Source organism: Eretmochelys imbricata, chromosome 1 (genome assembly GCF_965152235.1).
Source record: "Eretmochelys imbricata isolate rEreImb1 chromosome 1, rEreImb1.hap1, whole genome shotgun sequence".
NCBI classification, from domain to species: Eukaryota; Metazoa; Chordata; order Testudines; family Cheloniidae; genus Eretmochelys; species Eretmochelys imbricata.
The window spans coordinates 267,259,196-267,283,820 of NC_135572.1; the positions used below are offsets into that span (position 1 = coordinate 267,259,196).

At 42.7% G+C, this 24,625-nt stretch overlaps 1 protein-coding gene across 1 annotated transcript in view; it reads left to right on the plus strand.

Moving 5' to 3' along the window:
- GRAP2 (GRB2 related adaptor protein 2) overlaps positions 1 to 24,625 on the plus strand; it is a 52,553-nt gene that overhangs the window by 11,116 nt on the left and 16,812 nt on the right. The window contains exons 2-3 of the mRNA XM_077807592.1: positions 4,928 to 5,028; positions 5,114 to 5,186. The gene's annotated coding sequence lies outside the window, so the exon portion shown is untranslated. The remainder of the gene's footprint in view (positions 1 to 4,927; positions 5,029 to 5,113; positions 5,187 to 24,625) is intronic.

Here is a 24,625-nt window from a genome sequence, read left to right on the forward strand (position 1 = left end):
GATACTTTCAAATCTGAGGGGGGGGCGGGGTTTTGTTTCGGTGTGTTCTCTTGGGAAGCAGAGAAGCATCAGGTCAGAAAACTCCTTCTCCTATAAACCATCCTAAAAGTCTCTTAGATTACAAATTGTAAGTAAAAGCCCAGCAAGGCGTGTTACATTATCTTTTGTTCTGCTTGTAAATTTTTCCTTTGCTGGAGGGAGGTTTACTCCTGGTTTTTGTAACTTTAAAACTAAGCCTAGAGGAAGTTCTGCTGTGTTTTTGAATCTTTTGTTACCCTGTAAAGTTATTTTCCATCCTGATTTTACAGAGGTGATTTTTACCTTTTTTTAAAATAAAATCCTTCTTTTAAAAACCTGACTGATTTCTCTATTGTCCTAAGACCCAGGGGTTTGGGTCTGCGATTACTTTGTAACCAATTGGTTAGGATATGATTCTCAAGCCTCCCCAGGAAAGGGGGTGTAGGGGCTTGGGGGAATAGGAACTCCAAGTGGTCCTTTCCCTAATTCTTTGTTAAATCACTTGGTGGTGGCAGCGTACCGTCCAAGGGCAAAGAATTTGTGCCTTGGGGAAGTTTTAACCTAAGCTGGTAAAAATAAGCTTAGGGGTTCTTTCATGAGGGTCCCCACATCTGTACCCTAGAGTTCAGAGTGGCAAGGGAACCCTGACAGCAGGATTTCTCTCCTGCCTTTGTGTTTTTCTTTGTTTTGGTGCACTGATGCACTGTGACAATGGTTATATAGCAGCACATATTGATCTGTTTTTTACAAGTTGATTAGATAACTCTATTAGAATCATAACCTGCTGGAGTTGAACACTTAGCACCAGTGCCTTTGTCCTCCTCGTGTGGGTCTCCCCACTCATCTTGATTTCTGTGGGGCTGGTCTGACTTTTGACATGGTGTTCTATGACTTCCAAGCTAGGCATGTAAGTTTGTTTGTTTGTTTGTTAAGGTGAATTTACTGATGGTGAAAGGTTCAAGAGTAACAGCTTGAAGTTTTCTATTCGCAGAACAGGAACAGCATGGGCAACATCAGTACAAACCTACAGCTCACATTAGATGTCAAGAAATATATTGGGGATACAAAAATCAATGCAATGCTGGGTCATGGCATCACAGTACAACATTTGGGGGCAACATTACATAGGACTCCTAGGTCTACATAATAAATATTATGCTTTTTAAAAATACCTAGAATTACTTATTTACTCAACACCCTGGATCATCTCTTAAAGAACAGTGTACCTGATTAAAATTATGTAACAATTATTTATTCATAATTAAACCCAGATCATTAAACTAAAATATATTCCTGCTAAAAATAGAAAACTTGATATGCACAATTTAATTTAAATAACATTAAAGCTAAACTGTACAGCCAGGAAATGAATAGTTAAGGACCACAAACTGGATGTAGCTGTGATTTTTTTTCTGTTTTTTGTTGTTGTTTGTCAGTTCATATCATAAACATAATGTCATGTAAATGAAACTGTGCCTCATAGTTAGTCTTTTGTGCTACTAATCAAAAAATCAATATTTGGTTCTCGCATCCTGTCGCTCATTCCCTGAGCCAGCCATCTCTGGGATTAGTGTGTCTGTGCTACCACATGAAAGACACAGACTGATTTTGTCCAGATCTGCCGGATTGCTCCCAAACTCAGCTATGGGCGGGAGACCTAAGAGAACCTCACTTTAACCCTTGTTGGCATCTGGGAGGTTAGGCTGAGTGTAGCTCTGCAATAACTTATTTGGCCAAGCTATGAGCAGTGCTGATGAACCCTCAAAAGGGATTCCCATTTAGAAACTAGACCTAAAGCACAAGTGTGACAGTGAGTGCATGAAATCCAGAAATCTGGGGATCCCACTTCAGGAACTTTTATGATTTTATTTCAGTTTCACCAAATGATGATTTTTTGGCTCACGGTCTACAAAAAAATGTGTACATTTTAAATCCTGTTTTCAAACCATCAAGCCAACATCTCACTAGCAGGGAGAAACTTCTCCTTATGTCAGGTTATTCCATTAGTGCCTGCTGCAGGGTTTCTTTCACCTTCCTCTGGCACTGAAACAGCTGGTACTAGCTGCTGCCAGAGACAAGGTACTAGGCTAGGTGGACCATGGGTCTGATGATTCAATATGGCAGAAAGAGATCTTGGAATCGTTGTGGCTAGTTCTCTGAAAACCCACTCAATGTGCAGCAGCTGTCAAAAAAGCGAACAGAATGTTGGGAATCATTAAGAAAGGGATAGATAATAAGACCGAAAATATCATATTGCCCCTATATAAATCCATGGTACGCCCACATCTTGAATACTGTGTGCATATCTGGTCACCCCATCTCAAAAAGGATATATTGGAATTGGAAAAGGTTCAGAAAATGGCAACAAAAATTATTAGGGGCACAGAACAGCTTCTGTATGAGGAGCAATTAATAAGACTGGGTCTTTTCAGCTTGGAAAGGAGCCAACTAAGGGGGAATATGATAGAGGTCTATAAAATCATGGCTCGTGTGGAGAAAGTAAACAACACGAGAACTAGGGGTCACCAAATGAAATTAATAGGAGGCAGGTTTAAAACAAAAGGAAGTATTTTTTCACACACAGTCAACCTGTGGAACTCCTTGCCAGAGGATGTTGTGAAGGCCAAGACTATAACAGGAATCAAAAAAGAACTAGATAAGTTCATGGAGAGTAGGTCCATCAATGGCTATTAGCCAGAATTGGCAGGTATGGTGTCCTTAGCCTCTGTTTGCCAGAAGCTGAGAATGGGAGACAGGGATGGATCACCTGATAATTACCTGTTCTGTTCATTCCCTCTGGAGCACCTGGCATTGACCATTGTGGGAAGACAGGATACTGGCCTAGATGGACCTTTGGTCTGACCCAGTATGGCCGTTTCTACATTCTTATCTAGGTTCCATACCTGCCTGTAATAATGATGGTTTCCAGACACATCAGCAGGTGTCTTGCATGGAAGTTCAGCGAGAGCTGGCTTTGGATCCATTAAACCTGCCATTTAAGGGAGCCCATGGTTGACAGAACAACCCCCACTTGCAGGCAGATGGGTGTTACTACAGATGACCGCTCAGCTGGAGCTGTGCCAGGCCTTGTGCAGTAGGAGAGTTGTGGAACCAGAAGGGAGGGATTGAGGTGCGCTCCCCACTCCAGAAACAACCCCTGGGGTGGGGGGCAGCTCCTCACAATCCTAAATCCAGCCCCACTCCCAGGGGAGCGTAAGGCTAGACCTGCCAGTTCTCTGCCGTCAGTGGCTGCTCCCAGCAATGTGGCTCACTGAGAGGGTGGCTGTGAAGGCAGGCGACATCTAGGAGAAGGCAGCCACGGGGGGCTCCTGAACAGGGGATGCCCCCGCCTCCCCCAGACACACACGACTGCAGGTAAAAACAGGACACAGCACATGACTCTCTCTAGCCCTGGAGATGCCCCAGCAGGGGCAAGACAAGCTTTAAACAGGGAGAGACCCCGCCCCGCTCTCATTAACGAGTGGGGTTAAGTGGCTGAGGGCACCGGGGTTCATGTGCACATACAGGCCCAGGCAAAGGCTTCACATTGCTGGGCTTGCACCCCACCCTCATTACCTGAGGAAAACTTAGCAGTAGCGACCAGTAGGCATCGTTTTCCCACTTAAAATTCAAACTGCCATCAATCAGCTGCAAAGGCCCGCCTCTCCCTGTCCTCTTCCAATCAGAATGCTCGTACCCACTGTTCTTCCCTCATCTTGCATTCAAAGCGGCTGTCAATCACCTTCCAAGCCCCACCCCTTCGTCACATCCAATCAGAATTCTAGCTATTCCTCTGCCTTACCAGCCCTGGGAAACCTGCTGAAAGGAGCAGGGACTGCTCTGCCACATTTTGTAATGGTGGGGTGGGGAGGTGAGCATTTGACTGACACACCTTCAACTTCTGCTAGGCTCCGCGCCTTAATTTCAGCAATCAATAGATTTTCAGGCCTCCCTAATACAACAGGAAAGCTCTCCCCTGCCTTTTTTATGGTTTTATTTTTATACTTTTTTTTTAATCCATAAACATTTCACAGTCTAAACAAAGGTGAAATTCAAAGTTGCGGGGAGGCCGTAGCACCAACCTTGGATAGTCACTAGTCCTGCCTCCTCCAGATCTCAATCCCCTCATCCAGATCGTAGAATCATAGAATATCAGGGTTGGAAGGGACCTCAGGAGGTCATCTAGTTAATGCAATAACCTCTCCAAGTTAACGCAATAACCCCTCCCCCGAGTGTCTGAACTGATGTATTGATAAATGAATTAACACGTTTTCCCAACTAGACCGCCACTTACGGGAAATGAGAGCTTTGCACCCCCTTGCATGCAGCCAAAACACACATCCCAAGTCACACTCATTTCACAGGTTGCTAAAATCTCTTGGTCTATAGTGCTGCTTCTTTTCCACCCACCCACCCCTCTCACTGTGGTGTGCTCCCCCACCTCAGCGCTACCTATGAGTTCTCTCACTCTCTCTTAACGGAGACATATGCACACTCACACATACATGCACATGATGGACGGTATCAACTTGAAGGGGGAGTTTTGGTGGTAGACATACCCACAGATTAGAATGCTAGTGACACTGTGGCTATCCCATTTGCCATGTTGTTGACTTGAATGAGAGGCGATCAGGCTAAATTTTAATAGCCCCACCTGGTTCAAAAAGGAGACTTGGGACCTGTCAGTCCTAAATTCAAACCCAAAGCAATAAATAGATCTTGGGGTGCACAGGAGAATGCATCAAATGCAACCAAAGCACAGAACTGCAGTAGCATTCACTAAAACTCCTATGATATAGGTTTAACCCAGGCAGTGAAAAAACAAAACCCATACTAAACTAACTAAGCTCCACGCCCCGGGCTGTGAGCTGTCATGTCTGCAAGTTCCTGCGTGGTTTGTGGTTTGCAGATGACTGCCTGATTGGCTGAACTTCACGGTGAAGAGAGGAGGGTGCACAGGGTGAAAGGTTTGTGTGGTCCCTGAATGGCTCCAGAAGCATCTACCTTTGGGTAAGCGCTTAATCTGAAGACAAGAACCAGCTGGCTGTGTTGTTATGAAATGCAGGCTGTTCAATATCATTTTATTTCATCTTAGATTCTGCAAGTGTGGAATTATAACAACCAGAAGCAAAGCAAAGACTCTTTCTCAGCCTTCCCTACTCTGAAAGGTATGTGACTATTGCAACATTTGCTTTCAGTTCTTTAACAACAGACGGTGCCAGTTCAAGTGAGTTTGGGGCGCTTTGCAACATTATACAACTGACACCCCAGCGGCAAGGCCCAAGATTGTTTATTTGTGCGTCTGCCACGCTTGCATCAAACTTCTAACCCTGCCAGTTTGGGGAGGGATGTGAACGTGTCCAGAACTGGTGTGTGTATTTGTTGAGAGTGTTGGAAGAATAGGGGCAGGAGATTTCCTTTAAATCAGAAGGGGAAAAAACCTGCACTGTCTTTCAGTCAGGGCTGTGATAAAAGGGAAAACATCCAGATTCCCCAGGGGCTTAAAGTTATCTTGATAGAGCTCTCAGTCAGCACAAAGCAACTGTTCTCTACAAAACACCACACTGGAGCATCACGGCTGGGATAGGGCCCCCATGAGCTAGATGCCCCCTGCAGGCAGAGTTTTGGCACTATTGTCTGAACTGCCCCCACAAATAGAACATCCATGCTTTGTAGTATCCTATGTGACATGAGCTGGGAGACCCCAAACCGTACATCACAGAACCGCCATCATCATTGACAGCAAGGGCCACCTCAGCAAAGAAGCCAAGGCGTGAATGAGCCATTAAAATTCACCCCAAATTCTCACTCCTGATTCATTAGTTAATATTTGTAAAGCATTTTGGAGATTCAAAGTGCTGTAATTGCTACATACTGTATTTATTAAGAGACACTGTCCCTTCAGGACAGGGTTGAGGCACATGGTGATGGTAGTGTATGAGGAGAAAGTTCATGCTGCCTTGCCCATGTGGTTTGCCTATTCTGGGAACAGCTGGAGGACTTCAGCCTCCAAACTTTAATCCAGCATCTGTCATCAGAAGAAAAATTAATTTAAAAAAATTCCAACTGTCTTTTAGCACCAACAGTGGGAACAATTTTGTTATTTACATTTGTCTGGAAAAGAACGTTTCTCTATTGGCCAGGTTGCTGATAAATGAATGGTGTGGGGTACAGATGAAACGGATCAGGGTCTAGGTGTGGGGAAAGCACGTTCCTTATTATTAGAATGTAGGTCCAGGGAAGCAAAGCTCATCCCTGGCCCTCTAACACAGACCTGAGGTTTTCATTTACACTGACTTTAATTTGCGTTTCTAAAATCCAGCCTCAGCAATCACACCAGGTAAGGGAATTTAGGTAGGTTTGTGGGTACAGAACAGAGCTCTTGTGTCATAGTGCTAGCCACTGTGTGTTACTAGAGAGACAAGTGGGTAAGGTAATACCTTTAATTGGACCAACTTCTCTTGTTCTTCTTCAGGTCTGTGTAAGCTTGAAAGTTCGTCTCTCACCAACAGAAGTTGGTCCAATAAAAGATATTACCTCACCCACCTTGTCTCCCTAATACCCTGGCACCAACACAGCTACAACAAGCTTTCTTACAACTATGTGTTACTATCATTTGTGTAAGTAGCAGAACAGGAAAGATTTGGACGGGAAGGCTAGGTGGACTATAGCCCCTCTAAATCTAATAGTATTTTATCTAGATGCTCTCTACTCCTTAAAATGATTCCATTTGAGGGAAGTTCCTATGCAAGATAAAAATTGTCCCTCACTCTGCCAATTCAAAGTTTTGAATATCTCCCAGTATCCAGTGCCTCAGCTGCTCATCTCAGTTGTATGTCTTGCTGTTTTATTGCTTCTCTCTAGTTTTGTTACACTTTTAGCTGGAGGCAGTATCTTCTGACTCAGTTGTTATTTCTGGGCAGAATGAAAATAATTCTCCATCCCTTCTTCCCATTTCTTTCCTGGATAATGCCCCTATCCTTGAATTTTTCTGCCGGTTTAGATGTGTGTGATTCACATCCAAACATTGATTTCCCCTATCTACCCTCATATTCCATCTCTGATGTACATAATCACTGGAAGTTAGCCACAGTAACCCAAACAGTGCCAAATGTGTTGCCATTCACATAGTCGTATTAGCTACTCTTGATCCTTCCAGATATTTGGGATTTTTTTTAACTGTGTTAAGACTACTGTCCTCCTCTCCCATTTTTCCTTCTCTCCAGGCTTTGGTTTAAAAGAAACCTAACTTGGCAGCCCACTTTCAGCTGATTAAAATGGTATGTAGCGTATAATCATCATCATTTGCCTGACAGGAGGACCGTGCATGGCCGCAGACACAGTCCAAGCAATTTATATGCAGTCCCACAAATCCCATGATTTATTTCAGAATCTTTAATTTTGCAGCACACTTGACAGCTACAGAAAGGAGACTTTGCTCATCCAACTTAATTTTTCATCAGTTCTAGTAAATGTGCGTTTCCATTACCATTACCCCTTAGTCCCAGTGGAGGCTATACTATAATAACACTTTGTACTCACTGTGTATGCTTTTTATCCTAAAATCTCCAAATGCTTTACAAAGGTGGGTAAATATTAATACCCCCCTTTGACAGATGAGGAAACTGAGGCACATAGCAGTGAAGTGGCTTGTCTAAGGACACACAGCAAATCAGTAGCCAGGCGGGGAACAGAATGCAGTGCCTGGACTCCTGATCTTGTTCTTTAACCACTAGACAATACTGCCTTATTTTACGTTTTATATTAGTACTTTCATTTCAAATATTTTTTTAAAAATGTATTAGACATACATACGAATACAGATAGAATCTGCAGTGACGGTAACTAGGCTAAAAATCACAAGGGCTGTTCCCCTCATAATTCAGGGCATAAACTGATCCCCTATGATATAGCTAGAGGAACATTCCAGTGTTTGATGCCTTATTCAAATATTTCTGACTTTGGTCACTGTTGGAGATGGATTACTGGGCTAGATGAACCGATATCTGTTCTGGTACAGCTATTGCTTGTGTTCTCATTACTGCAGATGGGTAGCTGGGAGGGGGATGCATATTTTTGCCATGGCTCTAGCCCAGCTCCTTGTCTCTGAAGCAGAGTCACTGTAAACACTGTTTCTAGAAGGATGTTAAAAATAAATGAGAGAGATAGAGAGAATGATTTTGAAAGAGTCTGATTTTTTTGGGAGGGGGTAAACTTTTTTAAAATTATTCTGCAGAGTAGAGGCCCATGCTGTGCACCATTTAACTACTGTCTAACTAGAGGCAGTTAACTTCTGAGGAACAGGTTTGTTAAGAATGGCCAAATTATGAGGGCATTGACCTGTGAAGGTTAAGTCTAAGAAATGTTATCTGATGAGAGGAAATTATCATAATGCCTAAAGTCCAAACTGAAAACCTGGTTTCATTCTCTTATGGCTGTATAGATGTGTCTCCCCCGCACCTTGTGCCACAGTGTCTTGGGCCTCTCGGCCGCACAATGAGCCCCTTGCAGCCCTGCTATCAGCACTGCCCTAACCCCAACCTCTACCTCGCACAACCATAAAAATAAAAATAGACAAAAATGGGGAGGGGGGATATTTAAATTGTCAAAATTACAATAAAAATCAAATTCTGCCAAGCCTAATAACAATCACTAGGGAAGCCATTTTGAGCTGGAGGATTCCCTGTGTCTCCACACTCTGGTGAAGAGCTTTTATAGTTTTATGCACTTTCCGAAGACTTATGGGGACATTTGGCGAGCTACCATGGTGGTAACCAAAGTTTTAGCTCTTTTAGGTACATTGTAAATTCATTAGGTAGGATCTGGTCAGTCCTTGAATGAGGAAACATCCAAGGAAACCCCAGCACTTCAGGAAATGGTGTTAATGACTTTGTGTAACTGGCACATTTTCCTCCAAGTCACTACTGGACTGATTCCCCAAACATCTTTCTTTCAAATGAGGGATAGAACTGAAGGTCACCTATGATTATCAAATATCCCTTAGCCCTGTACATAAGAATTAAAGTGTTAATCGATTTTCATGGCCAGATTTCAATTTAAATAATTACATTCTGGGTATCTAACATTTTAGTTTGATAGAGGCATTTGTTACTTCTGCTCTTATACTGCTGTGTGCTGCCAAAGAGCTGCTGTGTTCCACCCCAGGTAGAACGATATGAGCACAGATGGGAAAAGAGGTTCCAATGCAGGGTGCAACTAATTCTCTGTCAGTCACTTGCAGCCTCAGAGAGGGTGTTTTGAGGTGGAGGTAGTGGTCAGGGGACATGGCCAACATATTGTAGCATGTATGCTGTCTGTCTCAGCTGCCCTACATCTTGGTCAGATTACTTTTAGCAGGAATAATCTTGCATAAGAGGTATCAGGAGGGTACTAGTCCATGTAGGGCTATGACAGGAAAAATGTCCACACAAATGCTGCCTAAGTTTGCAGCCCATCGGTGCCACAAAAATATGTAGGGCCTGAATTTAATCCATCATTTGTAAAAATGCTTTGGGGTCTGTCAGGATGAAAGGTGATTTTTCTAATATTATTATTATTATTTTATTCATTATTGTTATAATCAACCCACTCAAATGCCTCTGCATTTTTATTTTAAATTGTTTCTTTAGCTTTGGGACACAAGGGGATTTTTACAAGGATGTTTTCTGGCTCAGTATAAACAACAGCTGAGCCCACATTTTCAAAATTGACCACTAATTTGGGGTATCTCACATTTTGGTGACCAGCCTTAAACACCTTGGGCTGATTTTCAGAAGGGCTGAGTACCTGCAGCTCCCACTGACCATCTGGAAGGGTGGCGCTCAACACTTGAGCAAAGTCCAAGTTATCTCAGGTGGAACAACTCAGAAATATGGTACCCAAAGTCAGTGACTGCTTTTGGAACTTTTGGCTTTGATATATGCTGCACAGATTGTTACCTTTGTTTATAAAAACTAATTTGAAATAGCTTCAGATTTTAAAAAAATGCCTGCGAGATAATCACTTACAGCATGTTATACATGCTATTGAAATTGACCATTGCACCTTTCCATATCTTGTGGCAGATAGATTAGGAGAGTGTGGAAGAAATGGCATTAGAAAAGAGGAGAATTGAGACCGGTGTACAGTAAGAGTAGGTCTGAGTTTTTTTCCTTCTAGAATGCAGAAGTGCAATACTGTAGATGTTTTTAGATGTATTGCCTTTGGATGAAATTCACTCCGGTGTCAGGAACCAACATAAGTTCTATTTGCCACTGAAGTACCACTAAACCCTATTTTGTCACTGAAATGTCACTTAAATGGCCCATGGCCCTTGTGCTCGTTCACTGTAGAAGAGTGAATTTCACCCAGGCAGCATTTCTAAGACTCACTGCTAGTCTGTTCAGAGAGCCACTTGTTTGCGGTGTTGCTGTAACTGTGTTGGTCCTACGATATTAGCGAGACAAGGTAGGTGAGGTAATATCTTTTATTGGACCAACTTCTGTTGGTGAAAGAGACAAACTTTTGAGCTTACACAGAGCTCTTCTTCAGAGAGTCCCTGGCAGCTATCCTGCTGCAGAGACCTTACCACATTTGCGATGCATCTTGAAAGGTACAGGCTGCTCTGCTTCTAAAGTTTGCAGCTCCCGAGGCTCCTTCCTGCAGACTTTGTAAAGTAAATGAGACAGGGCCACCTGGTGGTGTCTAGTCAAATAGTTTCCCATGCTGGATTTTCCTTTTTCTTTCAAAAACCCGTAAGAAATTCATATATATGAAAAGAGTGTTAAGCATTCAAACGTCAGGAAATAGTAACCAAAACTTTAGCCTCTTGTTCATATGCTGTATAATTGCATGTAATTGTGTCACTGAAGGCTAGTTCTCAAATAATACAATATAACTTCATACCAGTGTTTTACAGCCTTGTAAAGTGCATCTCATAAGGTGCACACTGAAAAGAACACTTGCCGCATTTATTGCACATCTTGTATATAAATGACTTTCAGGGAATTTTTTTGTTTTAAATTTATTATTTTTATTACAGCAGTGCCTATGGACTGATCAAGAATGGAGTCCCATTGTGCTCGGCACTGAGCAAGCACGGGGGCAAATCCTCAGTTGTTGTAAATTATCATAGCTCCGTTGAACTAGCCCCATAGAGTAGTGGACAATCCCTGTCCCAAAGAGCTTGCAGTCTAAATAGACAAGATAAAAACCGGAAGGGGATAGGGATAGACCACAAAAGTAGAATCAACAGTGTAGTGGACTGCAAATGTCCTGTTAGTTTCATGATTTGCTTTGTTTTAATGTTTTTGTTTGGGAGTGTTGTTCAGAGGGGACTCTGTCAAACACAGAGCACTACAGAGTAGCAGAAGATGCTATGCATAAGTGATAGAAAAAATGTATGATATTTCGTTGTATTATTTGAGAACTAGTGTATGATCACCTAACTATATTGCAATTCATATGCACAAGGCACTAGAATTAAGGTCATACATACCCATTGGTGAACATGTGGACAAAGACTGAGTAAATGGGTTTTGCTCTTATAAGTGAGGGAGCAGGGCGGAGGCAGAAACCTTACCCCATAAAGGAAATAACGCTCAGGGCATGCATACAGCTGGGTCACATCAGGCTATTGCTGACTATGTGGTAAAGTATCAGACGCGGTTCTTTGTCCTTGTGGATTTATTCTATGGGTGGCTCCATTGGTCATTTTCCCCCCAACATACCCATTTTTGCCCCCTAAGTGTTGCCTGTGCGTTCTCATGCAAGGTGCACGTGGCTGTGTGGTGTTCCCCTCTGGGGAGACTCCACTGGTTTAATCGCCAGCATGATAGAAATGCAGAGTTCCCACTGCTTTAAGGCCTTTATGTGCCTGTTGGACTTATTAATATGGCTGTGTGTTTCTCTAATTGTGATAACCTACTGGAATTGAATTTACATCTTATTCCACTTTATCTGTGGTACAAAGCCAATACAAGCATAGTCTTGTTTGCTGGTCTGCATTAACAATGAATTAATGTTTCTTGCTGCCACCCAAATAAATAAAAGAATATAGTTTTTAGACTTCCTGAACCTGAACTTCATGTGCCCTTTTACCAGTTTTATTTAATAGGATGCAGTCATCTTAAATTAAGCCCAATGTTTAGATGTGGGGAAAGTGGAGGTTATGAAACTTAATATCAGAAGGAATGGCATGAATGTATATTTTAATTTCAATTAAAACCATTTTATTTTTGGATTTAAATACCCCCCTGCAGCGCTGTGAACCCAAACAGCAGCATTGAGCAAAAATGATTATACCCAGAGTAGAAACGACCAGGCTGAGTTCACTGAGCTAGCTTAATGAAATGCAGATTAAATAAACTGCAGGATTGGTGAAAAAAACACTAAGACTTTTAACGATATTTAAGTCTTAACAACGTGAAATGATATTAGTTACCAGGAGATTTTTAAAATAACAGTAATGTCTATCTTGACAGTGTCCTTTGCCCACAGAGCACGTTTCAAGTCTATTGCGGTGTCCCTGCAACTGTTGCTGCAGGCACAAACACATTCTAAGCTCTGTGCAAAAATTGATGTGGCTGTTTCTAGCCTGAGGCAGGATGCCAGTGCTCTGCCCAATCCTCACCATCCCTGCCCTGCCCGATCTGTTTGCGATCTAATCTCTTGGAGAACGAGTCCATGGACTTCCACTGATGAGTTATTCTTCCCAATAACATTTTCCTTCTCTTCTTGTGACATATCCTTGATTAGACTCAAATAAGTATCTTTTCCACTCACCTCCTCCACCCTTTGAAATTATTTCCTATGCAGTATTTCAACAAAGTCTTCATCTCCACTTTATTGATTACTTTTTTAAATTGGTACTCATTTAATTTTTTGGCCAGAATTTCAAACCTGGGGGCCTAAAGTTAGGTTCCTAAACCCATATTTAGGCACCTGATTAAAAGTGACTTGATTTTCAAAGGTGCTGAATGCCCACGGCTCCAGTGGACATCAGTGTGAGCTGCAGGGGATCAGCACCTCAGGAAATCAAGCCACTTTGTTTTAGGAATCTAAATATGAATTTAGGAGCCTAAACTTAGGTCAGATTTGAAAATATTGGCCTTTATCCTTTCCTCAGCTGTCTTTAAATAGATTCCCATTGAATGTTCAGTTGGCTCCAGATTTCAATGGGAGTTAGATGCCTAAACACCTTTGAAGATCAGGCCATAATGCCTGTATTCCTGTTCATGGTAATACATACACACACACATCCACTGTCCTCCATGTCACAGGCCAATTCATATGCAAACTCTCAGACCTGTGCTTACACGGGCAACACACAGCACACCTCACACTAATGCACACTCGGAGCACCCCTACTCTCCTATTCATGTATGCAGCACTTCGGCTCATAATTACGTGTGAAGTTCATTTATAAGCAAATTCACAGATGCACACTCATGCTCAGACATACATGCATAACAGAACAGTTGCTCACACACCCAGAGGCAACATCAAAGTCACGCACTGGTACTCTCACACAAACAGATGCCCTTGCAAGCTCCCATTCTCATACATGCATCAAGTCATGCCTTAGTTGATATCTCCTATGTGTCTTGCATACATATTCTGTAACAGATAATGTCAATCTTTTTCTTCCCGTTCTGTTTAACGTGCAAATGTGGTAGCACATCAAGATTAGAAATAAATGTAGCGGAATGACTTCAGTCAACCTGAAATGTCAAATGACTCATTCACACCCTTTAAGCAGAGTTCCCTCTTTTGCCACATGCATTCTATTAAATAGGGCTGGAGACCTTGTGGTTCCCTGGTACAGAGCAGCAAATGATCATTTTCTCACAGATAGGGTAAATTAGCAATTATATCTGTATATTATGCAGGGGTTGCAGACAAGGCTTCAGCTAAACTGGCTGCTGTGATGGTTGCAACATCACTGCTCATGCTGTGGGAATGAGAATCAGGGAATCTCCAAGGCCTGTCTCTATTCAGAAGTTGACCTGGCTTAAGGATTTATCCATACATGGAATGATTCCAGAATAGCTGTTCAAAACTAACTCCACGTGTGAACACTCTTATTGATCTTTAAATTCACACCCTCCCTTAATCCAAATTAAATTTCAAGTGTAGACAAGCCCTAAATCATTGCCATGCTTTTAGTTAAATTGATGTAATTTCTGTGTGTGGACAAACCACAAGAATAGTAACAAGACGGTATCCACCTTTACCTTCTGGTCGAAAATAAACTTAATTCCTTCTTGGAGCTGCACCTTTAATTTTAAAAAATCCATTATTGTACTTAATTACTTTAAAAACCCTGCACAAGCATTCGCACATGCAAAAGCACTCTCACAGGGCTTGATTCTAATTTCAACATACGGCCCTGTTACACCACTCTGGCATTCTAACGGAGCCTATTCTTAAATGAGAATCAAGCCGTCAGCGTATATTAAAGACAAAAAGCAGTGTAAATGTAACATTGAGGTTGAGAGTGTAAATACAAAAGTCAGAACGTTCATAAATTAAGGTTCCGACAGAAACATTAATTCTTGGCACACATCTATAGTAGCAATTTTAGTTGCTGTTTTTGCAGTTCAATGTGCTTCTTTGTATACAGAGTGGATCAAATTCAGGTCTCAGAACAAATGTCACTGAGAGCAGAAATTGGCCTCGTATGTACAATGTTGCCAAGTTAACATTGCTATTATGAACCTTAATTATGGGATTTCCTATACTTGTGCTAAATTCTCATACTTAACTTTGTATTGACTTAGGTTGTGGTATTTAATCTTATTTTAACTGTTATGTTAAAGATTAAAGAAGAAAGGATGAACTATAAGGAAAAAAGGTGAAAGAAAAAGAGAGAGCTATGCAATAATAAACTACAGCTTGTACAGTCAGAGGCAATTTAGTGCAGAAACAGACCTACAGTTAAAAGGATAAAGAAATGCTACACTTCCTTATTGTGTTAACTGTGCTTCCACTTTTGTGCAAAATTATATCTGCTGCCACAGACTGTAATTTTAGTTGCAGAGTTACAGGTTTTTCACAGTTGTCTGTGTTGCCAAACTGAATCTTATGCAAAAGTAAGGAAAATAGCAGTTACCTTACTGATATCATTCTGCTTCCCATTTTACACAAAATTGTGTCTGCTGGCATGGTGAAGCACATGCAGTAACTGACTTGAAATGCAGTTACATGTGCCTGTCTATATTAGCAGACTTTCATGCCATATTGTTCAGACATGTCATAGTCATGCATTCCTATATATCATGCTGCAGTAGAAATACAGAATACAAAATTTGTCTTACCAGATCAGACAATTGGTTTATAATGCCCAGCATTGTATTTTGTACCCAGTCAGTTGTAGATGGTGACGAGAATTATTTCCTGACCCTCATGGAGATCAACTTATGCTCTGAAAACATAATATATGATTATCCTTATTTTAGCATACCTAATTACAGATATTATTTTTGGTTATAAAATAGAGACACAGACACAGTAAGGATACCATCCATGCACACATACAGTGCATATGCAGGTACAGACATATAGGCCAGAATTTTCAAAATTAGCAGTTCTCAGTTAGCACCAGAATAAGTGGCTATATTTTCAGAAGAGTATAGCATGCTGGGTGCTGAGCTCTTTATCTATCCACAGGTGTCACAATGGCAACTACTGGGTATTGAACACTTTTGAAAATTTGTTCCATATTTAAGTGCCTAAATAGGAGCTGAGCTCTTTTTAAAATCTGGACCCAATTATAGGTGCTTGAAATCTTTTGAAAATCTGGCCCATATGGTCAGATCCTGAGTCCTACTCTGGCTGCTTTGCACCATGCCAGCAGCACAAAGAAGCTCTAACGCTAGTGCTTCTGGCCCCTGAAGGATTTTCTCTGGGTTGGGGAATCCTTGTGAGGTGTAGCGTCACCTTTGACACCCTCCATCCCAGCCTCTGATATAAGGAGCATAGGAAGAATGCTTCTATGTTCACCTGGTCACTGCTTGCCAGAATGGCCATTTGGAGCAGCTGTGTTTTAGAGCAGCCCTGGGGCCGGTCTAAATGTACATTGGGCTCACATGTACACTGGAGACTGGATTTGTGCTAATTAGCCCCAGGATCTACAGCAGTGGTGGGCAACCTGCTGCCAGCGGGCCGCACATGACCTGTCAAGGTAATCCACTGGAAGGCCTCCAGACAGTTTGTTTACATTTACACGGCTGCCCACAGCCCCTAGTGGCTCCCAGCTCTCGCCCACAGCTCCCCAGGGACGTACTGGCCGCTGCTTCCCACAGCTTCCACTGGCCGGGAACGGCAAACCGTGGCCACTAGGAGCTGCAGGCAGCCGTGTAAATGTAATCAAACTGTCTGGCGGCCTGCCAGCGGATTGGCCTGACAGGCTGTGTGTGGCCCGTGGGCCGCAGGTTGCCCATCACTCATCTACAGCGTGCAAAGATGACACCTTTCATCCCCTGGATTTCAGTCTTGTGCCACTGATCAGTCAGAGCAGAGGCTGTGGCCCTTAGAGTATATACACATGTATGCAAATCCACATATGCATGACATGTATACATACAAAAGCAAACTCAGACGTGCATTCATGCACTTACACAGTATTTCCTTACACATATCCATATGTACTCAGACATATATGCAGTTATTTCCACACTCGTGGCCTAACTGCAAACTGTATAAGTGCAAACACCATACATACAAAAGCAGATTTACATGTGTGCAGAGCACAAGTACAAATGCGTGCACATTCACGCACCAAAGCACGTGATTGGTATTCAGCTAACACTGACTTGCATTAAAATACATACCAGTCCATACTAAAACTTACAAAGAGCTACGAGAAGAATTGAGAGGCAGTTAACTAGATAAGTTACGATGAGATCAAAAAACCTTTAGAGACAATGAAGTGGCTACATTTTTCATACTTTATGTATTTATGTGGGGGGTTAGTGGGGGAAGCTTGTCAATTTTCCAGAAAGAGATCAGTCAGAATATATTCATATCACACAGCATTCCTCAAGTGCCTGCTCTTCAGGAGCAGTCAGGGAAAATTAATTCTGTACGAAGTTGTTAATGGGGGCTGCATTAGCAACCCCTTATTGCTCTGTCTGATAGAGAGACAGCATGTTCGCCGTTGCAATTCCAGAGCCCTGATCACGGCAGATTAGGGGTGCATTGTCTGGCTACATAATCAAGCGAGTTAAAATATATTTATCATGATTAAAGGGGAGAAGCAGGGTGGGGGGAGCAGAAAAGGAGGGAGACCTCACCCTTCCCTTGCTTCAGCTGGAGGCTCAACAAAGTCTAATGAATCAGGGATCATCAGGGATCATTTCAACCCTGGAATGGAATGTGTGCTTGCGTGCGCTGGGCTTGGGTTCAGAGCACCAAAGAAGACTGTCTCTCACTCTGTCTCTCTCCAGCAACAGCTAGGGAGGAAAATCAGCCGCCCGTGCAGCACATTTTGATTTTGGCCTGGTGGCCAGGCCGCCCCCACTTAGCTTATCTGCAGTTCAAATGGATATCTGGGAATACGGCAGTGACAGGATCAACTATCATCATCATTGCTTGGATATGTGAGTCTGTCATTGGTACGAGTGTCATGTTTATCTTTCATTGCAAGCACGTGGCACCTTTTGCACCAGGCTCTGGGACTTTAGAAGAGGCGGGGGGGAGCTTCCTTCCTTGTCAGCAGCATCACCTCCCTCTCCCCTTCCACCCATCTGCTGCAGATATTTTTCACATTTTGAGCAGTAAATGAAAGAGTATTTTAAAACCACAGGGCCAGATCTTCAGCTGGTATAACTCAGCATAGCCCATAGACTTCAACAGAGCTATACCAGCTAAAGATGAGGGTTTGTTTTTTAATCAGTCTTGCTTGAATGTAGAGTATGAACCTGTGAAAAATCATCAGGATTTCTGAGCAGAACTCATACTCCAGAAGCCACAGATCCCAGTGCTGTGCCAAGCTGACCTGTCTGGCATTGATGTTGCATTGTAGTCAGCTAAATATTAGGACAGAGCTGGAAGATTTGGTGGCATGGTGGGTGTATTTCACTCATCATTTATGTAGAGAATTACCTGGCACAGCAGGCCTGGTTTGCCTGGGTGTGTTCAAAGCATTAGGCAGCTGGTGCAACACGCTGGCTTGTGTCTGGACTATTAGGCAGCACTGAAGCAGTTCAGTGAAGCTAAGAGAAATATAGAAGGATGGTTGGGACCTAAAGGATTAGGCAGAAAAGGGCCCAAACATCCCATTCTCCATTGTAGTCAGTTGCTGCCTTCTCCTCAGCTGATCCCCACTCAGTTTTGCCACAGTTCAGTTTTTGTGATCTCACAATTGCTGCCAAGGTGCTAAGCTGTGATGTCACGAGCATGGTTCAGTGTAATCACCTTACAAATGCAGGAGGAGGACATAACTGATTAGCATGGATAAAGCTGCTAGTGAAACACTCATAACTCAGTCATCTGCTGTGAGGGGAAGGGAAACGTAGAAGAGGAACTTGGCAGGATCAGCGGGATGGAGAGAAAATATTTCATCTTGTGATGTTTGTCAATGGTTTGAAATATGTTCCTCTACTTGCATTTAAAAATGAAAGTAGAGGAACATAGCAACATTTTATTGTAAAACAAAAATCCCTCCAACATACCAACATGCTCTTCAATTGGAATGGCAGATGATATCTTTTGAGGTGGATTAACAGAGGAGTGGGGAGGGGCCACACAACTGGGATAGCAAATTGCTCTGCAGTTCAGGATTAAGGCCTTGTCTACATACAAAAGTTGTACCATAGTTATACTGGTATAGTTACCGTTCTAGAACCCCCACCCCAGCACCCTCCCCCCACTGTGGATGCAGTTATACTGATATAAAGGTGCTTATACAGTTATAGCTTGTTCCTGTATGGGGAGGGATGCCACGCCCCTAAATAGCATAGTTTATACCAGCAACAAAGTTTTGCATAGACAAGGCCTTTGTCATATCAGCCAAACTGAATGTGGGTTATGAGTGTGATGGTGACAGGTCAGGACTAGAATAGCAGGGGATGTTTGTACTTAAGGATCATGGTGCATTGACTGAGCTGTTTGAGAATCCTAGGACTTGACCAGGCAGGAGTGCTTGCAGGTGAAGAATGAGGGGCAGGGTTTTCAGGGCAGAAAGAACCTAAATAGCAGGAGGTGCCACAGATCTGGGCTGAAGTGTATTGGTGGAGCTCTTCAGAGAAGTTTGAATAACATCACCTGCTCTGTGCACTTGCTCCCCGACTACAAAAATAACTGTCCGTTAATGACTTGTCACTGCAGACAGCCTAGCCAGCCATCCTTGGAAAGGGAATTTGTGAGAGAGGATGAACTGCCATGTATGGAACACATCTGATCATGGGACAGGAATAGATGGGAGATCAGGAGAAGCTGGACAGCTCCCATTCATATCTTTCAGCTGTATGTGGATTTGCAACTTGATGTTCCAGCATCCACTGCTGATGAATTATTATTCACTACAGTACATGACAACTGAGAATTCTCCTCATTTCCAAGCTTCCATCCACTTACCCTCCTCCTCTATTTCTTGACAATGTTGCTTCCCTGAGGCTAGCTAATTAAGGATGGGGGTGACCCAGTTTAGTTTAAAAGCACACAAAACCGGAACCGAACCAAATCAATTAACCTTTCCCAGAACATCAGATAAAACCATTTGGCATTTGGAAAAAGTCTTAATTTCTTTGACAGTAAAAAAAAAAAATCTTTCATTTTCGTGATTACTCCTGTGCTTCCTGGCTAGAAAGTGCAACTGCTGAAATGCCATGAAAAAGCTTCTTCACCTGACATTGCAATCCCATCCAGAAGCAAGAGATGATGAAAATGTTGTGATAAAGCCTGTTTTTATGAGATTGCCAACCCCCTTTTGCATACTCAGTTAGTTTGGATCATTCAGATAAGCACCCAAATAGATGCAAGTGTATCAGAATCACAGTTTTTCAACATAGGATTTTCCAGAATGGCTCACACCCATAATCCATCTATCTTGTCTGTGACAGTGGCCAGCACCAGACGCTTCAGAGGAAGATGTAAGAACCCCACAGTAGGCAGATGTGGGATAATCTGTCCCGCACAATAGGTCTCATCCTGGTGTTCATTATTATTATTTATTTATTATTTATTTGCATTGTGGTAGTGCCTGGGATCCCTAGTCATGGACCTCCATTGTGCAAGGCACTGTACAAATTAGCTAAGCCCCGGAAGAATGCAGCTTAATACCCCTTCCAAAAAAGGTTGTTATCCTTAATTATAACTCTGGAGAGTCTTCATGACCTTTAAATGTTCATCTCTCTCTAGAATTAAGACCAGGGAGTGTAATCCACAGAGGGAAAGGTTTAACATCTAAGGACAAGGGTGGCAAACCCTAGAAGGGAGCCCTACAGTGAAGGAATCTCTAGGCGATCAGGGAGGAGAGCCGCTTCCTGTTTCTCTCCTTGTTGGGAGTTTGCCACCACCAGCTCATTTTCATTTTTATTTATGGCGTAGAAAGCTATTTTGTTTTATGGCTAGACGGTAAAGACATTTGAAAGCAGGACATTTCCATGGAGTGTTTTGGCTGGCTAACAGAAAGTCAGACAATTTTTTTTACATAGCCAGACAGCCGGGGTGAGTGACTGCTCACAGCGGGTCTCTCAGTGGGGCACCGATTAGGTCCCACAGCAGTAAACAAACAGCTCACTCAATTTTGTAACATATTCTCTCAATCTCTCAGGCCATTCACAGGGCAGGAAAATTAATGTAGCGTAGAACAGAGAATATGGTGAGAGCAGATATGGAACCAGCCCAAAAGGGGGCTTGAGCTATTGGTGATGCATAGAAATGGCCATTGGTGAAATCTTCCACAGTATGAGATGGACAGACTGGTGTGTACAGTGTGAATTCGTGCACTCACCACTGCCCCCTACTTACCACATATATATACCATTTCTCAGCGACCTGACCTAGGGGAGCTGATCCTTTAGGTATGGAAGGCACTTGTATTGCCTCCACCCCCACTGGACGGAAAACACTGGGCTTTCCGATACATATCAGATTCTTCTGCCAGATGATCTAGGGAAGCCATTCCTTAAATTATGAGGGGAAACGGCTGGTGAACATATATATGACCACTGTCCGCTGCTGTATTTAATACGTTTGTGTGTTTATCCATTTGTAATGAACATGCATTGTAGTGGCTGGAGGTACTAGTACTTCTGACAGTTAATGGAGCTGTTCTATTAATGCACTGGTGAGAGGCTTGCATTTTTGGAACAGAATACTTCCCAATGCCTCTTGGATGTGGTTTATCTGGTGACAACAATGACTGTGTATATCATCGCTCATTCTGGATAATTGCCCCCTACTCAGGTGCTTTAGATACAATGTCATCTCTCATTCCTGTACAGATGTTGAATGTTGGACTCCATCCCTACTCACTATCAAACCTACATGTAAGCAGGGTGGGGCAGGGTTCTGAGGTGTCACCACGCGTCCTCCCTCTCAGTTGCTTGGCTGGCTGGTTCTTGCTCACATGCTCAAGGTTTAACTGATTGCCATCTGTGGGACCGGGAAGGAATTTCCCCCTAGGTCAGATTGGCAGTGAACTTAGGGGATTTTCACCTTCCACTGCAACATATGGGTGCAGGTCATTTGCCAGGATTATCAAGGTATATCTCACTTAATCATCTCCCTGCTTTGAATGTTAGTGCACCTCAGACTTTTTGTCTCTGCCTGTCGTATATAATAGACTAGTGTCCCATGGGTTGTAATATTTTGCTCTCTTTTTAGCTATTGGGTTTAGTGTGTGGGTGGTGTTGGTGGCCTGTGATATACAGGACTAGATCAGTGATACTCAGACCTTAGTGGTTCAGCAGCCAAATTAGCAATCAACATTACCCAAAAGAGCCACAATAGTGTGAATTCATTGATTCATTTACTATATAAAATTTATATTTAAATGGTATGGTGGGAAATATTTAGTGTATATGTATATATGGAAATTTTCATGGAAATGTCCTGCTTTGAGATGTCTTTATTGTCAAGCCATAAAACAAAATGGCTTTCTACGCCAGAAATAAAAATGAAAATGAGCCGGTGGTGGCAAACCCCCAACCTGGAAAGAGGCAGGAAGCAGCTCGCCTCTCTGATAGCCTAGAAATTCCTTCACTGTAGGGCTTCCTTCTAGGGTTTGCCACCCTTGTCCTGAGATGTTAACCCTTTCCCCCTGTGGATTACACTCCCATCACAGCTGTCTTAGTCTTAATTCTAGAGAAAGATGAACATTATATATAATTATTCTCACAGCCAATAAGTTAATAACTTAGTGCAAGTTGATAACTTAATTGGTTAATAACATAGTAAAGCACCTTGACTGGTTAGTAATTGTAACATCGTGTGCTGCAAAAAGCCACGGGAGACACATTAAAGAGCCACTTGCGGCTCATGAGCCTCAGTCTGAGTATCACTGGACTAGATGATCTAATGGCCCCTCTGACTTTAAACTCTGACACCTGCAGTACCCAAAAAGGCACAGCAGAACGTGCCACTTCACATCTATTGAGGAAAGCTCACTGGTTGAAGCTGTGGGTCTGATTTATGTAAGACACAGGCTTGAAAATCAAGCTCTTGTTAAGGTCGTTGAATATGCACCCTGCTTGCAGCCATGCTCCCTTGCTGTGATCTTATCACACTAAGCAAAACAAAGTTGAGCTTGGACAATAAATGAATGAAAGGCTGCCATAGAAAACCCCAGTGATGCAGACAGTGGTGTTGGTGACTTAGTAGGTGGTGTTCTTCCTCTTGAGTCATTACTACAAAGCCAACGCCCCAGCAAGGGGTTAGGAGGGATGTTCTATTATTGGAGTGCTGTATTTCAGATGAGATGAGATTTATCACCTGATCACTTGTGGTCATTAAATAGCCCTTGTCACTTTTCATAAATGTGGAGGTGTTAACCTCAGTGTCGTGGCTGAATTCCAACTCACGGAATTAAGTATTCTACTGACCTAAAATATGTCCTGTGTAGTTTCAAATGGTGAAGTTACTTTTCATTTCCCCTCCTTTGACTCTGGTGTAGCATTGATAGCACAGACTGGCACTTGCATTCTAGCCTAGATGCGTCGGCAGTTCAGTGACACAGGGGGTGATCGCTAAAAGTAAAATTCATTTCTGTGCAGCAAGACAGCACTAGTTAATTCACATTCATGCCTGAAATAGGGGTTAAGCAAACATAAGAATGGCCACACTGGGTCAGACCAATGGTTCATCTAGATCAGTATCCTGTCTTCTGACAGCAGCCAATGTCAGATGCTTCAAAGGGAATGAACAGAACAGGGCAATCATCAAGTGATCCATCCCCTGTCATCCTGTCCCAGCTTCTAGCAGTCAGAGGCCTTAGTGGGACTAAAGTGATGCATAGACCTTGAGCTTGCCCTCTGTACTGGGGTGATTTTCACCCAATACAGTATATACAGGACTAAATTCTACCTTCAGTTACACTGTAGCTAATGGAGTTGTGCTGTGTAACTGAAGGCAGAATTTGGCTCACAGTCCATAAAGTGCTCTGATATCCTTAGGAGAAACAATGCTTGAGAAATGTAAGTGATGACAAAAAATCAAACATCTCTCTGTCACACAAGTGCTGATGGAAGTCATACACATGTAGAGAGAGGAAGAATGAGCACCTAGTGGGAAAGCTTTCATAAAAAGCCCAGCACTGACCTGAACAGTATAAGGAAATTGGAGATACAAGAGAAGGGAGGAATAGGATCAGAGATGCAGGGCTGGTTTGAAGTTCAGGTGCTGAAAAATGCTAGGCTGGGGTTCAAAGACAGGATTATTGACCAGTGGTGCTTTAGTAGTTGGTGGGGAAGGTGTTTAAGGCGTATTACTGCAGTACTGATTTATCAACCTAGCCGACACTGTGTATGGTATTTGACAGGTTTCAGAGTAGCAGCCGTGTTAGTCTGTATTCACAAAAAGAAAAGGAGGACTTGTGGCAACTTAAATTTGTTAAAGGAAAAGGAGTACTTGTGGCACCTTAGAGACTAACCAATTTATTTGAGCATAAGCTTTCGTGAGCTACAGCTCACTTCATCGGATGCATACTGTGGAAAATTGGTTAGTCTCTAAGGTGCCACAAGTACTCCTTTTCTTTTTATGGTATTTGAGTCACTCCTAAATCCAGCCTCTGGCAAGAAAAAATACGTTTAATCCATTTGTTAGATTGTTTGAAGAGGTGTCTGTGTCTCGGTCACTGCCCAAGGTTGGAATTGAAAATAAGTGAGAGATGAGCCTTTAACTGTTTCCCCAACACTGCTCCTTTTGAGGGGGAGGGTGTCAAATATCACATGTAACTGCCTGGATGTTGAAAAATTAAATGAACGCACTCCCTCCCCACAGAAAGAATCACTGAGCTCTCTAATTCCACCAAAGGGCAAAAATCAAAGCAAGACTTCGTATTCAAAGAGGTTGTTGTTTTTAACTGGTTGTCTCAAACTGAGATTATTGCTCTGCACTTGGGAGTTTGAGGATGTATTCACCCAGCCCTCTGTGATCTTTATAGAGCAGCCCAGTGCCTCAAGGT